The 16,341-nt window shown below is 37.0% G+C and overlaps 1 protein-coding gene across 12 annotated transcripts in view; it reads right to left on the bottom strand.

Moving 5' to 3' along the window:
- LRRC4C (leucine rich repeat containing 4C) overlaps positions 1 to 16,341 on the bottom strand; it is a 1,846,189-nt gene that overhangs the window by 654,509 nt on the left and 1,175,339 nt on the right. For 3 of the 12 annotated variants that reach the window (XR_014069608.1, XM_081544975.1, XM_081544976.1), the window contains one exon: positions 10,758 to 10,794. The exons of the other annotated variants lie outside the window; for them this stretch is intronic. The gene's annotated coding sequence lies outside the window, so the exon portion shown is untranslated. The remainder of the gene's footprint in view (positions 1 to 10,757; positions 10,795 to 16,341) is intronic. 12 annotated transcript variants of the gene reach the window in all.

The raw sequence follows: 16,341 nt of genomic DNA on the forward strand, positions 1-16,341 counted from the left end.
TATATTATTTCTCCAGAAATTCTACTTTTGGTTATAACATTCTGGAACTTGACTGCAAAGGGTATACAGTATTTGATGTGATTATTATTATATTAGGGGAAAATTTGTGTTTGAAGATTGATAGAAACAACTTAAGATTAATGAATAAGGAAGGTAAATGTTCAGTTCAGTCGCTCAGCCATGTCCGACTCTTTGCGACCCCATGGACTGCTGCATGCAAGGCTCCCCTGTCCATCACCAACTCTCGGAGCTTGCTCAAACTCATGTCATTCAAGTCGGTGATGCCATCCAACCATCTCGTCCTCTGTTGTCCTCTTCTCCTCCTGCCTTCAATCTTTCCCAGCATCAGGGTCTTTTTCAATGATTCAGATAAATGTTCAAGCTGGGTTAATTCATCATTCTATTTTAGGGTAATAAGGTATGTTTTCATATATCTTGTAAATAAATTCTGAAGGTAATTCTGAAACTAGAGTTCCAGAATTATTTTGTAAAGTGAGATAAAGCCATGTTCTTTAAAGTAGTAGCTTACAAACAAGTTTCTGGTGCAACGTGCATTGGACAGATATTGCTGTTTTAGAAAACTGATTAACATATTTTGTCAGAGTCTTCATTCTGAGTTTTCTTTTTCTTCAAAGGAGAAATTTTTATCAAGATTCTAAGCAGGTAAGGAGGGGCTTCCCAGGTAACACTAGTGATAAAGAACCTGCCTGCCAATGCAGGAGATGTAAGAGATGCAGTTTCGATCCCTGGGTTGGGAAGATCCCCTGGAGAAGGAAATGGCAACCCACTCCAGTATTCTTACTGGGAAAATTCCATAGACAGAGGAGCCTGGTGGACTACAGTTCATGGGGTTGCAAAGAGTCAGACATGACTGAAGCAACTTAGCATACATGCATGCAACCAGGTAAGGATAAACCTAAAATATCTATTTCATGAAAGTCAAATCTTATCCATTATGTTCACTTACTTACTTCATTCTCATGGATTTCTATCTCGCTTATTCACTGTATCTGCCTTTAAACCTCACAGAGAATTTAGAAATAGTGAAGTAGCATCTTCAAATATTATCTAGAAACTTTGAGTAGCTGGCAAGCAGTCAATAAGCAAATACCCAAGATTACCCTAAAGAAAGTTGAAGAGTTGAACCCTCTTATAAAACAGAAGGGGCCAAGGAAACAGGTGCCTTCTCTAATAAAAATCTGCCCTACCTCTCTCATCAGATAGCTATGTTACTCAAATGTGATACTCAATTGGGAAAGAGCATGGGAAAGCAGAAACAAAATATTCAATATGAGGTAGTGATCAAATGACTTAGATTTTTTTCTTCTGTAATTAACCCACTGATATTAGTAACATTTTTGAGCACCATTTTAAGTGAGATTCATCAATATCTCACAATCACTCCCATTTTGCCTCTTCCATGTTCTCATTTTGATTACTTGCAGATTATTTTTGTTATATGGGTGTTGATTTTAAATAATGTGAATTAATTTGAAATATTTGGTCTATAACAGTGCATGCTGCAATCTGTTCCATATGACAGCTATAGTGAATAATCCATAACTAAAGATCCTTGGGCAGTGCCTAATACATCACTGATGTTTCAGATAAAGAGGGCATAGAACAGTGTTTTTTTTTTAAGTTTTAGTAAGTGTTTTTGAGCCAATAAATTTAAAAAGAAGAAGCAAAGATGGAGGGACAGAAGAAGCAAGGGAGGAAGAAAAAAAGAAGGAAAAAAGGAAAGAGAGAGGGAGGAAGACAATTTGACTGAGATGAAAAAAATGAGGGTTACCTTCAGCTTGCAGGGAAAAGAACATTTTAAAAGTACCTGCCAAGTTTCAAAATGATAAGGGTCTGCCCATTAATTGCCACGATAATGTATTTGTAGACTTAGAATTTAGTGACATCAGCTACAATTTTATAATTATCTCACAGCTATATAATCTATGTTGTTATGCTAATTAACACATTTCTGTCTGGATAAGATAAGAGATGGTGCCCAGGAATGAATACAAGCCTATGATTCACAGGCTGAAGAACTCTGCTAATGTCAAGCAAGATTTATGAGTAATAACAAAAACTAGGTGTGAATTTCAGCTTCCTCATGTTCCTGTAGTTACAGCATGTCCTTCATCTTTAAAATTTTTAGTCTCATAGTTTGCAAGATCTTTTTACTAGGTTCCAATATCATAAATTGGCAGTTAATTTATTTAATGCATTATTTAATAGTTCTCTTTTACCTTAACAGAAGTGATATCACTAAAGGGTATTATAAGAGATCTTGTGGCTATCTCCGAAATAGCATCTCTTGGTACAGGCTACGAGAGAAATAATCCCTAACTGCCATGTCCTTTTTTTCATAATATACAACTTAAAGTGTTTTCTTAAGAATAGTAGTAGTACATGGGTTCTCAGTCGAGTCTGACTCTTTGTGACCCCGTGGACTGTAGTCTGCCAGGCTCCTCTGTCAATGGGGTTTTCCAGGCAAGAATACTGGGATTCTTCCTCCAAGAGATTTTCCCAACACAGGGATCGAACCCCAGTCATTTGTATCTCCTGCATGGGCAAAAGGATTCTTTACCACCACTTGATTTTCTTGTCACTATACAATTAGGAAAAAAAAAATCAATTTGCACACTGGATGCAGATACCTGCAAACAATCTTCACTGGTAGCTCTAAGATTATCCACTAACCTCTGGTGGGATGCAGGAAAGTGATGTCTTCTCAAATGACTCAAAACAATAAAATTTCAGCACTTCCTGGGAAAAGAGCTTCATTGAGCTCTTCATTGAGCTTTATTGAGATATTTATTGTCTAATCCCAAATGATTTACCAGGTTCTATCCAAAACTGACTGGTACCTCTAGGAAAATACAAATTTCACCTCAATCTTATGCAAATCTCATCATCAGGCATTGTCGGCCTATCACTCACTCCCCTGTGTAGAGTAGATGAGCAGTGGATACTGGCGAGTAAAATGTAAGTTAAGAAGCTTCCACTGGAAGTAAAGACTTATTTTTCTCATTCTTACAAAACCCAGTGACTCTCTACCAAATTATACAAGGAAGCTATTGTCCTTTCTTCTTTCATTTCAGTTTTTCTAAAATGTTCATTGATTTCTGGATATAAACTTGCATGAAGGATGAGGGACCAAACTGATTGGTTCTAGAAGTTGGTATGGCCTTAATTGTGAGTTTTGGGCTCTTTCTCCATAACAAATTGAATTATTAGTCTAAAATATTCACTTCTCTGGAATTGCTTGATACACTCACAGCTGTGTCACAGCCTCACAGTGTGTTGAATAAACTTTATGATTGTTGACTTTGCGTTTGGCTTTGTGATTGCTTTAGCCAATGGGATGCTATTGGAAATGACTTAAGCAGATGCTTAAGATATGTGTGTACATTTGGGCTTGCCCTCTTTGCTTCTGTCACCATCATGAGAACAAAATACTTCAAGTAGCTACAGTCCTTGGTCTCAATTAAGAGATTTGAGATTTAGAGTCACCACACCTGATGCTTATAGACCCGAAATCTGAATCAGACATATTCCAGCCAATAGGCAGGGGTATAAATGAGATATAAATGCATATCTTATGCTTCTGAGGTTTTCTGATTGTTTGTTAGTAGCAAAAGCTGATACTGACACCAGTAACCTTCTGCGCTGAATAGAAGTACTGACCAAAACCTTTGTGAAAGTGGAATAAATGTGTGTGACCTAGCAGCACTTGTGCAGGTAGCAAGGATCAGCATGAAATCATGTGGAATTACTTTTCTTCCCCTAACTTAAAAAAAAAATCTGTAATCAGCAAACAGTTTTAGGTCAAAACTGGAGCACTCATAATGGAAATGTAACCCTGAGTCAAGGTTCCTCGGTTCTTCCTTGAATTGGGATGGCCCCATTTGTTCTCTTATACAGACACTCTGTATTGTCATTGCTGGCAGGGAAGTGGGCAGGCAACAGGAGGCTCTCCTCTACATATCAAAAGAAGAGGCTTTGACTTGGTGTTGAAGAGTCTTCTCTCTATGCCTCAGTCTCGGGTGCCAGCGTGGATACTAAGAAACAAAGCCCTACCCTTCCATATTTCTTAATATTCTAAAGAATTAAAAAATATTTTGCCTGAATGGCAAAATCTTTTGCCACATATCGCTGTCAGGTGTTGAATGGGGCAAGAGGAGGAAAAGAGGGATAAACAGAGTGAGAAAGGAATCTGACTACTCTTGTTGTTGAGTTTACAGTCTCTTTGTTAATTACCCAAATGGATATCCCACTGTCCACTTTGGTCCTTTGTACTTGCTGACATCAAGCTAGAAGACTCTCTGCGACTGAATGGGAAAGAAATGTTCTTCCCTACACTGAATCCTTCTTCATCGCAGGGCAGTTTTCTCTGAGCTGGTTTACCCATCAGTGTGATCTCATCTTCTTGTCTATTTACAGAATTACTCAAAATGTCCAAACTGTTAAAGGTACACTCTCTGATACTGATCACTGTTGTGAGTTAACGCCTCCTTTACTGCCATACTGGCACGTCAGTATAAATGGAAGGGATATAAGAGGATATATTCAATCTGCCACCTTGATCCAGAAGTCAGTTTGGGAATTTACAAAAATTTCATTGGAGGCACATAATTTAAAGTTTTACTTACAAAACAAAACAAAAATAAGAATCCCCTGCCACAGGGATTCGAATGAGTTGAACATGAAATCCAAACCATGTTTGTTTATTTTTTTCCCAAATGTCCTCATTATAATTTCTTTACATTTGAGATTTAAAGAAGGGATGAGTGGAGTGTGGGGAAAATGGCACATTACAGCAGCCAGCCCAGTACACAGTGCTCTTCCCGTTGAAGGAAAGGGACTGGTATATTTTTAAATTATCATGTATCATGCAAAACATGACATATTATCATGCTTTGGATGTGTTATCTTATTCTTTCCTCACAAACTATGAGACAAGTATCCCTGTTTCCATTTTATAAATGAGAAAATTTACTAGAAGCGTTATAACTTGCAAAAGTTATAACCACACTATGACAGAATTTAGATTTCATCACAAAGTCCACAGTTTATTCAAAAGATTGCTTCTTCATGAACAACTCTTACATGTGTGATGCCCTACTTTCCCTCTAAATATATGTAAAGCAGCTAGCTATGTATTCAACTTTAATTAAGCAAATTAACATTGCTTTCTCTTCCTTTCTTATAGAGTTCCTTTCACTTCTGGCTTAGTAGGTCATTGGATGATGATGCTCTAAGATCTGCAGTGTTGCCTATCTCTGAAGATAAAATGAGACCTCAGTACTTGCTATAAGTGTTTAAGTTCTCAATACTATAATGCTATAAAAATATTATGACAATCAAATATGAGCAAAGCTACCTAGGGTGCCATACATATTAGCAGTTAATTTCAGTGAGGGGTTCCCAACCCCTAGGGTGGTTAGGAACCTGGCCACATAGCAGGAGGTAAGTGGCAGGCTAGCAAGAAAAGGTTCATCTGCTGCTCCCCATCACTCGCATTATCAGCTGAAACATCCTCCCAGCCCATCCATGGACAAATCGTCTTCCATAAAACTGGTCTCTGGTGCCAAAAACGTTGGGGACTGCAGGCTTAAGTGATATCCCTGCTGTTGTTAGGAATGGAATTAATGAGGAAAGATATACATTTTTCCCATCATTTTTTGCCCCTAATTTTATTCCATGAGATGGAAGGCTCATTTCACCTGCCTTCAATTAGAGCTTCTCTAGCATTTTTATTAAAATAGCTTATGGACTTATAATGTTTCTCATTTCAAATCTCCCATGAGCTTTCCTGGTGGGTCAGCAGTAAAGAATCTGCCTATAATGCAGAAGATGCAGGTTTGATCCCTTGGTTTGGAAGAGCCCCTGGAGAAGGAAGTGTATTTCCCACTCCAATATTCTTGCCTGGGAAATTCCATGGACAGAGGAGCCTGGTGGGCTACAGTCCATGGGATCACAAAGAGCTGGACATGACTTAGTGACTAAACAGCAATAACAACAACAAATATAAGATACTTATTTAAGGTATACATAGAAATTTATATAACATTGTAAAGCAATTATACTTCAATATTTTTTTTTTTTTTTAGAAAAAGATACCTATTTAGGTAATGACACAAAACAAATCATAGGTTCATGGGATAGGGGGTTCATGATTAAGAAAAGGAAAGGAATGAAGTTTGGGATTTTAGACCATTCTTTCATTATTTAACATCTATAGCTATAAATAATTCAGGCTAGGAAGGGAAATTTAAAAAAATAGAATTCTGTTGTTACAACTACAATGCTTATTTCAGGTAAGGTATGTTCTGGCAATTAGCTTAGTCTCTCGTCACTGATACCTAGTTTGTTCCATCCAAAATGTCCATGGTCCATTACACACCAATATCTAAAGTACTTTCGGCTTCCCCCTCTCCTAATCTACATGCATTTCAGGTTTAGTACAATAAAAATGCAAGGTCATAATTCAACTCTAACAACTTTTTCAACATGTCCTTCATGTCTCCCTCTTTTTTTAATTGGTATACTCAATGAGATTTCTAAAATAAGTTTACTGCTCTATACTTTAGATCTACTTACGGAATTCAGCCGCCACTTATCAACTCAAGTTTCAGCTCAAAAAAACCACATCCTTTGTTGAGACCATGTTAAATATTAGCACAGAAAACACAATTGTTTTGTGCAAGATGATATAAACAGGTATGCTAATGAGTACATTAACAAGTCTTTTCAGTGATCACTTACAGAGTCAGATATCCTCCAAGGTGATAAAGAATATGCAACAGACATTCTCTAGGATTTGGGGATACACAATCCAATTCCTTCAAGAGTTACCTCATAAACTAATAGGCATGACAATAGACGCACACATGAAATGTTACATCAGCACTAAAATGGGACATACTATTAACCATGGAGTGGCAATAGAAAAGGTTGGACCAAAAGAGATTCAAATAAGAGTCACATAAGTGCTTCAAGTTTTAAAGGTTTTAAAGATTAAGTAGAAACTTTTCAGATTGAGAAGAGCAAGGACAGGAGGGTTTGAAAGCATATGCTGAGGTCCTGAAACCTTAACTTACAAGATTGCAACATTAGAAAATATAACGGATTGAAATCTCATATATAAGATATGGCTAGATTACAATGGCTTTTACCACGATTTACAAAAAAAAAAAAAAATGAGTGGCTGTCCCTGAAGAAGTCCATAATGTATGTGGAGTGATAATCCTAGATTTTTACATAGAAAGAATATTCTGGAAGTGGTCGGGAAACTACAGGTATTTGACAAATATATGACATTAGGAAATATTTTCTCCCATTCTGAAGATTGTCTTTTCATTTAATTTATGGTTTCCTTTGCTGTGTAAAAGTTTTTAAGTTTGGGTAAGTGGGCCTTAGAAAGCATTACTACAAACAAAGCTAGTGGAGATGATGGAATTCCAGTTGAGCTATTTCAAATCCTGAAAGATGATGTTGTGAAAGTGCTGAACTCAATATGCCAGCAAATCTGGAAAACTCAGCAGTGGCCACAGGACTGGAAAAGGTCAGTTTTCATTCCAATCCCAAAGAAAGGCAATGCCAAAGAATGCTCCAACTACCACACAATTGCACTCATCTCACACACTAGTAAAGTAATGCTCAAAATTCTCCAAGCCAGACTTCAGCAATACGTGAACTGTGAACTTCCAGATGTTCAAGCTGGTTTTAGAACAGGCAGAGGAACCAGAGATCAAACTGCCAACATCCGATGGATCATAGAAAAAGCAAGAGAGTACCAGAAAAACATTTATTTCTGCTTTATTGACTATGCCAAAGCCTTTGACTGTGTGGATTACAATAAACTGTGGAAAATTCTGAAAGAGATGGGAATACCAGACCATCTGACCTGTCTCTTGAGAAACCTGTATGCAGGTCAGGAAGCAACAGTTAGAACTGGACATGGAACAACAGACTGGTTCCAAATAGGAAAAGGAGTACGTCAAGGCTGTATATTGTCACCCTGTTTATTTAACTTATATGCAGAGTACATCATGAGAAATGCTGAGCTGGAAGAAACACAAGCTGGACTCAAGATTGCTGGGAGAAATATCAATAACCTCAGATATGCAGATGACACCACCCTTATGGCAGAAAGCGAAGAAGAACTAAAGAGCCTCTTGATGAAAATGAAAGAGGAGAGTGAAAAAGTTGGCTTAAAGCTCAACATTCAGAAAACTAAATCACGGCATCTGGTCCCAACACTTCATGACAAATAGATGGGGAAACAGTGGAAACAACGGCAGACTTTATTTTTCTGGGCTCCAAACTCACTACAGATGGTGACTACTGCCATGAAATTAAAAGAGGCTTACTCCTTGGAAGGAAAGTTATGACCAACCTTGATAGCATATTTAAAAGCAGAGACATTACTTTGCCAACAAAGGTCCATCTAGTCTAGGCTATTATATTTCCAGTAGTCATGTATGGATGTGAGAGTTGGACAGTAAAGAAAGCTGAATGCCGAAGAATTGATGCTTTTGAACTGTGGTGTTGGAGAAGACTCTTGAGAGTCCCTTGGACTGCAAGGAGATCCAACCAGTCCATCCTAAAGGAGATCAGTCCTGGGTGTTCATTGAAAGGACTGATGTTGAAGCTGAAACTCCAATACTTTGGCCACCTCATGCGAAGGGTTGACTCATTGGAAAGGACCCTGATGCTGGGAGGGATTGGGGGCAGGAAGAGAAGGGGACGACAGAGGATGAGATGGCTGGATGGCATCACCGACTCGATGGACACGGGTTTGGGTGGACTCCAGGAGTTGGTGATGGACAGGGAGGCCTGGCGTGCTGAGATTCATGGGGTCACAAAGAGTTGGACACAACTGAGCGACTGAACTGAACTGAACTGAGGGTTTATTTTTATTTTTATTTTCATGACTGTAGGAGGTGAATCAAAAAAGATCTTGCTGCAATTTATGTCAAAGCGTGATTGGCCTCTATTTTACTCTAAGAATTTTAGAGGTTCCTAAAAAAAAACTAAAAATGGAGCTAGCATATGATCCAGCAATCCCACTCATGGGCATATACCCAGAGAAAACCACAATGCAAAAAGACACATGAACCCCAATATTCACTTCAGCATTATTCACGATAGACATCAACAGAGGAATGAACAAAGAAGATGTTGTACAAATATACAATGGATTATTACTCAGACATAAAAAGAACAAAATAGTGTCATTTGCAGCAACATAGATGGGCCTAGAGATTGTCATATTGAGTGAAGTAAGTCAGACGAAGATATATATCATAGGATATCGCTTATATGTGTATCCAATAAAAGGGTACAAATGACCTTATCTATAAAACAGAAATAGAATTACAAATATAGAAAACAAATTTAAGGTTACAAGGGGGTGGGAGGAGGGAATAATTGGGATACTGATATTGACAAATACATACTATATAGAAAATAAATAACTAATAAGTACCTACTGTATACTGTGCCCTCCTCCAGGGGATCTTCCCGATCCAGGGATCAAACCTGTGTCTGTTATATCTCCTGCATTGGCAGGTGGATTCTTTACCACTAGTGCCACTCAGGGAGCCATAGCACAGGAAATTCTACTCAGTACTTTGTAATGACCTACGCTGTAATAACCTATATGGGAAAATAATCTAAAAAAATACATATATATATGTATATGTATTACTGATTCACTTTGATGTACACCTGAAACTAACACAAAATTTTAAATAGACTATACTTCAATAAAAATTAAATATATATATACACATATAAATATACATATACATATATAACATTAGCATTTGAGCTAATTGAGTGAGGTGATCATAAAATTCCAAATGTAAATACTTTGGCTACTAGATCCTAACACTTAACAAAAGAACTGCTGTGTCTGCACTGGTTGCATATTTCTCTCCAAGGTGAGCATGTAGTCAAGCTGCCGCAATAAACATGCTGCCGTAGCCAAAGGAAGCCAAGGGGATTTTCCCTTATGACCACTTCAAACAGGAGCAACAACAAGAACATCTCATCAGGAGAACATAGTGCACTGCCCTAAAATCTCTGTAAAACACAGATCGCCCGGACTCACGCCTCTGTATTTAAGCCCCACATCAACAAAACAGTCCATTTAAATAGTCCCTGTTGGGAAAATGCATTAGTGTTTGCGATCTGTTAATTATAAATAGGCAGACTCCTAATGCCTCCTGTAAGGTTTCCAAGACATCCTGTGAAAATTAATCATAATGGATTTAAAAATTTTTTTGTTTCTCTCCGCTGGTTAATTATAGCTCCAATGAGTCTAATATAACTGTGCCACAATGCTTCAACTGATAGTCCTTAGAATTTTAGGAAGCCAAAGGTTCAAGTTATTTAATCAGAGGTCTTGATTTGTTTGGAGCACATCACAATATGAGCTGGGTTTTGTCACCCAGGGCCTGATAGGTGAAAGGCTGTGAATTTCATTTCCCATTTTCCAGGTGACGATTATTCAAAAATCTCCCCCCACTCCCTCCAGAGTTACTTTTGCACGAACATCCTGGCATAGGAGATAAACTGCATGTGACTAATTTTGGATAATAGAGCAAAATTCCTTGGTCTATGACAACATTGTGTGGTATTGGTAATAAACGCTAACAATTTACACCAATCTTCCATAGGAAGCACTTTGTCTAAATCTTTTACATTTTAAAAAATTATGAAGTTACTCTGCCGAATTTGTTAATTTCCCTCACCTGTTTTTATGTCTTGGGAGTCCAAGAAGTGTTGTTTCTGAAAATATAGAGAAAAAAAAATGAACAAGTCTGTCTTCTTATGAAACAAGAATATTTATTTCAGGAGTATATTTTAATATACCCTTAATTTTCAAAAGAAAGGTAATATGATTGCCAAAAGTTTTCAAAAGAGAGCTAATAGCTTTCATCTTGGATTATGAAAAACCAGCTTCAATCTGTAATGTATAAATAGAGAAAAGGATTCAAGTCTTCTAATTAGACCGAGAGTACTTAAAGAAAGAAATAATTGTGCCACTTCCATTTAGGAAGAAGATTGAAAGGTAAAATAGGTATAAATTATACATATATATATATATATATAACTGGCAGTTAAAAGAAAAAAATTGCTTTTGCTATGATCATAAAATAATAACATGTCAATACATTAGCTTTAAATTTTAATATGATCATAGGATGAAAATATGTAGGTGTCCAAAATGATGTTTTTCTTCAACTATTTATGGCACTATAGAATAAGGGTACTTTGGTATCATACCCAGGCTTTGAGGATCTATTTTATAGAAAATGTGTAAATTTCTCCAGTCACTATACAGGCCCTGGGTAGGAGACTGGGCAGGGGTTGAGAGCAAAACCGTTGAGACAGAGGAGAGCCAAGCAAAGAATAAATGTCTCATTGCCAAAGGAGCTGAGAGTGGAGAAGAGAGCTGTACCAGATGTTCAAAATAGCAGGGCTGTGCTTTCTGTTGAATTATATATCAATGTAAACGATGAAAACTAAGTTCCTAAATTCACAGACGTTCACCTAAGGACATCTGATGTTAAAATAAAGAACGGGTACAGTATTAAAAAAACTAATACAATAGGGTGGAAGGATCACTTTAGCCATGCTGAAAGAGATGAAATATTTGATTGATAGGGTCAGTGATTTGGGCTGGGCAAGCTATGGGACTTACTAATGCAAAAGCCTAGGGCTTTTAGAAAAGTTGTAATAAATAGGCAGTTTATATTTACTAATGGAAGTTACTATAGTAAAAGGGAGCTATGAGAATGAAATAGGATAGCCAGGTTTGGAAAAGCAGAGGAAGAACAAAGAGAACTTTTGAAGGGCCACCCTAGACATTGTACATTGTAGGACTTAGACAATATCTCTGAACAAGGTACATCAGTGGGTAGACAGTGGAGAATAAGTGGGATATGGTGATTCTAGGTTATATTTTTAATAAATGATCATTTCAACAATGGCAACAACCACATAAGGTCAAATTCTTAAGAAGGGACAGCATTAGCCAGTCTGGAAGAAAACCAGAAACTGATGAAAAAGGCCTGGCGACCTTTTCCATATAACATAACTCCAAGTGTTTGAACCAAGAAAGATAGCAGTATCTCTGTTTGGGATGTGGAAACAGAAATGGACAGAGTGAGGTGGGTGGAGGTAAGCAATGAACCAAAATGAGTTTGACTTTGCAAAAGTTTTGGTTCAGATTACTCTGAGACATCTGAGAGAAGATAAGCTATTGCAAATTAAGGTAACGTCCTGGAGAGTCCTGGTGGAAATCTAGTTGGAAATGCTGATTCGAAAATCATGGGGATTTGGGGCCATAACTTAAATCATCAAAGAAAAGAGATACATACAGCACATCTCAGTCTTAAAGATTATTTGGCTATAGTTAGTAGGTTAGAAAAGAATGAAAAGAGAATATCTTATTACAAAGACTAAAATGATAAACTTGATGCAGAATGAAACTCTATTTCCAATTTTCCAGGAACTACCTATAAAAGATGAGTAAAGAGGGAATAAAAAGGATGAAAAAACACCTTATACTACTCTAAGAGGCTATTCTGTATTTTCTAGGACATCAAGACTTTCTCTTGATCCTTTAGCTAATATTAACCTTATCTGTAAATTAAATTTTGGAGCTGGATTGCCATTTAGCTTCACCAAAAAGACAAATGTGTTTAGATGATGATAAGCTTCCTGGGGGAACAGAGACTCAGTATTTGCTGGCTGAAGACAAAGTATTATACAACACTATACTCCATCAAAATGACAAATAACAAATTAGAATATTATCCTTGCTATTTAGCTAAACTCCTTAAAGTGTATAAGGGTAAAGCTTACACTTAGAAATACTAATAGTATTAATTACAACATCTTTTTCCAAAAATTGCAACTTAAGACTGAACAATGAAATTCTATTTGGTTTACAATCTGTATTGTCAACATATCAGTGCCATCCATGTGGATTTCATGTTCCCTACATTAAAAAGAAAAAGAAAAATCTTTGTCCTTTAAAAAAAAGGGCTGGAGCCTAGGTCTGCATGTATAGGCTGCTGACTTGCGGGACACATCTAGTGCACATTACCTGCAAAAGTTCAATGAATCCCTTTCTTGCCTGCCCTTGACCTTGCCAAGAATGTTATGTGTGGGGGAATCAAGAAACCTGTGAGGCCATATGCTGTGGATCAGCCTTTGACCAGTTTCCCCCCTCCAGCTGTCTCTCTGAAAGTAACATTGCCTGCACATGTATTTTTTTATATGCACACAATTGTCCTGAATTTTGGCTGTAGGGGAACATTGTTGAGAAATAGTCTATTGGCTTTGTTCAATGCAAGTTAGCTTTCTGATTTCAGACATGAGATTCGGAAGCTGTGAGTGTCCTTCACACTATTTTTCACATTTAATTATCTGATTTTAATCCTTAAATATATAAGTACTATCAGGAATGTATTAAATTCAATAAGACAAGAGACACACAATAAAAGTAAAATTCTCACTTTCTCCATCCATAGTAGTTTGTATTACTAGCAGTTTCTTTTTACATCCTTCCAGAAATTTAAATGCTTATAAACAAATACAGTATCATATCATCTTTGTAAAATAAAATCACACTGTTCACATTCCTCTGCTTTGGTTATAGTTAGCAACAAATCATAGAATCTTTGCCTATCAATACATATATCATTTCAGAATTTTTAAGGACCGTGTAATATTTCACTTTATAAAATTACTATAATTCATTTCCTCAATCTCCTATTAATGGGAATTTTTAATTATGTTCTTTTCTAATTATTTTCTCCTATTACAAAGAGTTCTGTAATGTTTAGGTTTGTATTTCGTGGCATTATTTTTTATTACAAATGTGGATTAAATATAAGCAGTCACACAATAAAGTCAAAAGATAACTGATCTTCTAGTCACATTGATCTAGATTTGAATCCTAATAAAGCCATTTACTTCTCTAGTGTCTGAGCAAAACACTTAACCCCTCTGAGTTTCAGATCTCCTCTTTATACAATGATGACAAGTCCAGTGCAATTAAGATTTTAAGGTAAATTTCCTTAAAGGATGGTATTAAGTATTCCAAAACCAACAGCTTAAGAGTAGAAGAGGACAAAGAACAAAGTCTATGTGCAGAGAATTGAACTAAGTATCAAATCCTCCAGATTCTTAGTTGAGTGATTTTCCAATTAATCACACTGACGTATTCTAGGCCTTGTTTATCTCTCCTTGCCCACTGACTGCAAGAGTACCTTTACCTTTCCCCACATGGTACAAACACTAAGAACCTATTGGCAACGTCCACATAAACAACTAAGAGTAATCTCTGGAGAATATGTATGACTATTGTTGCCCTGCCTGTGGTCTCTTGCTCTTGGGGAATTTTTTTTTTTCACAGAAAGAGTTGACATGTTAATTCAGGGTGTATCTCTTTCTTATCTGAACTTTTCAATTTTATATTGGAGTATAGCTGATTAAAATTTTGCAATAGTTTCAGGTGCACAACAGAGTGACTTACTCATACATATACATGTTTCCATTCTCCCCCAAACTCCTCTCCCAACCAGGCTGACACATAACATTGAGCAGAGTTCCCTGGGCTATACAGTAAGTCCTTGCTGGTTGTCCATTTTACATATAGAAGAGGGTACATGCCCATCCCAAATCCCTATCTTTTCTCCCTATCCTTCCCTTGTAACCACAGATTTGTTCTCTAAGTCAGTGAATCTATTTCTGCTTTACAAATAAGTCCATTTGTGTCATTTCTTTTTAGATTCTACATGTAAGGGATGTCACATGATACTTCTCTTTCTCTGTCTGACTTACTTCACTCAGTGTGACAATCTCTACGTCCATCCATGTCGATGCAGGTGACATTATTTCATTCTTTTTAATGGCTCAGTATTATTTCATTGTACATATGTATCACCTCTTCCTTATCCATTCCTCTGTCAGTGAACATAGAGGACATTTGGGGAATTTCTTTATCATAACGTTCAACCATGACAGCAATTATGGTTTGAGAGAGAGATTCAATCTCCTCATGAGGCCAGGTAACAATAGGCTTAGGTCTTGTTTTCCAAATGAACATGGCCTTATTCCCTGGCTGAGTGTTAGGAACCCATCAGCCAGAGCCCTCAATAGGTTTAATCATTTTGGGAATATTTCTTTGGGGCACAGGATCATCTTTCTTTTCCCTGAACTCTCGTGAACTCACTACAGAAGCCCCTTTAAATCGTTCCAACAAGAAAGAAACACAGCTAGCCACAACAAAAGCATAGAGACAGAAAGGAGGGAAGGTTCCGATCCTGGGGAGAAACCGCTGTGCAGTCTCTTCTTGAGTGGTGCCGTGACTTTGTCATCCGGCAGTAGTTCCAGAACGGCTCCCAGCATCCACCCTTGTAAATTACATTCTTCTTTGAGGCAAGTGAGATGAAGTCTCTACTGAGAAGCCCTTGTTGATTTCTTCAGTCACAATGCATTTCTCCTTTTGCATAAAGAAAACCAAATGTGTATACACCTAAAATTGACTCACATATTCTGCTTTGTATTAAAATTAATTGTTTATATGTTGCCTCCCTGAGCAAATGGAAACAGTCTGTGTGCCAGACTCTCAACTGGGTCCCATAGAAATTGAACATCACCAAGGTGCATTTATAGTTCCCTCTAACAGGTGCTCCCTTACTCACTAAATTCTACCCGGTAGTCAAGGACAAGCTCATTACCACCATCTTCTTCATACTCTTCTGAATTCCTTTAGAAAGACATGTTATTGTCCTTTGAACTCCAATACCAACTTATGGCAATGACATCTTTCTTATGACAATGGTTTAAGTACCTTTTGATTTTTCTGAAAGATCTGAACTTCCAAGTCAGCATGAAGTGCATCCGTTGTGTTGCAGTTTATCTCACAGTTCATGGCATGATAGGTGTTCAGTAAAAATTTGCTGAATTTTTACTGTATGGAAAGACATATATTCTTCTCGTTCATATCATTTATGGTTATGTCCAATAAATGTTTAATCTCTCACAGTTACTTGTAATCAGAATTTAATATGTTTTATTTTGAACCATAGGAAATTACCATTCCTGAGATCATAAACAGTTGAGTATATGTAGTACCATTCCATGCAGCCTAAAAGTTATGGAGTAAAATGAACGATGGATAGAAAAATGAATGAAAATTCCCCACAGTTCTAATTCATAGCATGGCTGCATTAATCACATACATAAATATAATTTCATTTGATAGAAAGTCACTGGGAGGTCCAAATGGAGAATTTGCATTAAAATGTCACTCCCCCA

The sequence above is a fragment of the Giraffa tippelskirchi genome, chromosome 11 (assembly GCF_054371585.1).
Source record: "Giraffa tippelskirchi isolate mGirTip1 chromosome 11, T2T-mGirTip1v1.2.pri, whole genome shotgun sequence".
Lineage (NCBI taxonomy): Eukaryota > Metazoa > Chordata > Mammalia > Artiodactyla > Giraffidae > Giraffa > Giraffa tippelskirchi.